The 1,318-nt window shown below is 37.6% G+C and overlaps 1 non-coding gene across 1 annotated transcript; it reads right to left on the bottom strand.

Annotated features, from left to right (window-relative positions):
- Positions 1-839: 839 nt before the first annotated feature.
- LOC139887227 (small nucleolar RNA R71) lies at positions 840-946 on the bottom strand. Its single transcript, XR_011773066.1, has one exon. It is a non-coding gene; the product is annotated as a small nucleolar RNA R71 (small nucleolar RNA).
- Positions 947-1,318: the final 372 nt, after the last annotated feature.

Raw genomic sequence — 1,318 nt, forward strand, 5'->3', positions numbered from 1 at the left:
CTTCCGATTTAAAGGGTTCTGGCTCCCTGCTACATCTATTGGCTATTCGAAATGTGGGCAAAAGCAGAAAAGTCTATTAATTGGATAACTTATATAATTTTTCTTTCTTTTTAAAAAACTAATAGGATATTCAGTGAATGCACCGAGCAAAACGTTCACCACCTTTTATACGTTCACCACCTGTAACCAGATCAAGACATCTAGTAAATATTGTCACCGTTGATTTTTCTTTAGAATCGTCATCCAGTCGACCAAGTACTCCAATTCAAATTTTCGATAATCCATTTTTTGAACCCGACCTCACAATTGAGAATCCGGAGGATATTCAGTGACAATTCAGATATCCTGAACCACTAATCTTTCCTCCGGAACCACCAATCATTCAAACAGAGATTGTCGAGGAACAACCCATTAAATCAGAATCCTCTAGTGATTCAGATTCAACAAATTCAATCATGGAGAATCTGGAACCTCTAAGTATGGAAGACCGAATGCGAGCTAAACGCACTGGCCAAAGTCACGCAATTACTCAACCTGACATTAATGCGCCAGATTATGAAATCAAAGGACAAATTCTACACATGGTAACTAATCAATACCAATTTAGTGGTGCACCGAAGGAAGATCCAAATGAACATCTTCGTACATTTAATAGGATCTGTACTTTATTTAAAATCAGAGAAGTGGAGGATGAACAGATATATCTCATGTTATTTCCCTGGACTTTAAAGGGAGAAGCCAAAGATTGGTTAGAATCATTACCTGAAGGGGCGATTGATACATGGGATGTTTTAGTTGAAAAGTTTCTTAAACAATTCTTTCCGGCATCTAAAGCCGTGAGACTTCAAGGAGAAATTGTTACGTTCACACAAAAGCCAAATGAAACTCTATATGAAGCATGGACAAGATTTGGAAAGTTATTGAGAGGATGTCCGCAACATGGTTTAGACACCTGTCAAATAGTACAAATATTCTACCAAGGATGCGACATCACTACAAGGAAAGATATAGATATAGCAGCTGGTGGTTCTATTATGAAGAAAACCGCAACTGATGCTTACAAAATTATTGATAACACTGCTTTCCACTCACATGAGTGGTACCAAGAAAAAGATATCATTAGATCATCTAAAGCAGCTAGAGCTGATTCTAGCCATGACTTCGATTCCATTTCCGCAAAGATAGATGCTGTCGAGAGACGAATGGAAAAGATGACTAAAGATATTCACTCAATAAGAATTAGTTGTGAGCAGTGTGGAGGACCACATTTGACAAAATATTGTCGCAGTATTGAACTAACAATGGAACAAAGAGAGAA

The sequence above is a fragment of the Rutidosis leptorrhynchoides genome, chromosome 1 (assembly GCF_046630445.1).
Source record: "Rutidosis leptorrhynchoides isolate AG116_Rl617_1_P2 chromosome 1, CSIRO_AGI_Rlap_v1, whole genome shotgun sequence".
Taxonomy (NCBI): Eukaryota; Viridiplantae; Streptophyta; class Magnoliopsida; order Asterales; family Asteraceae; genus Rutidosis; species Rutidosis leptorrhynchoides.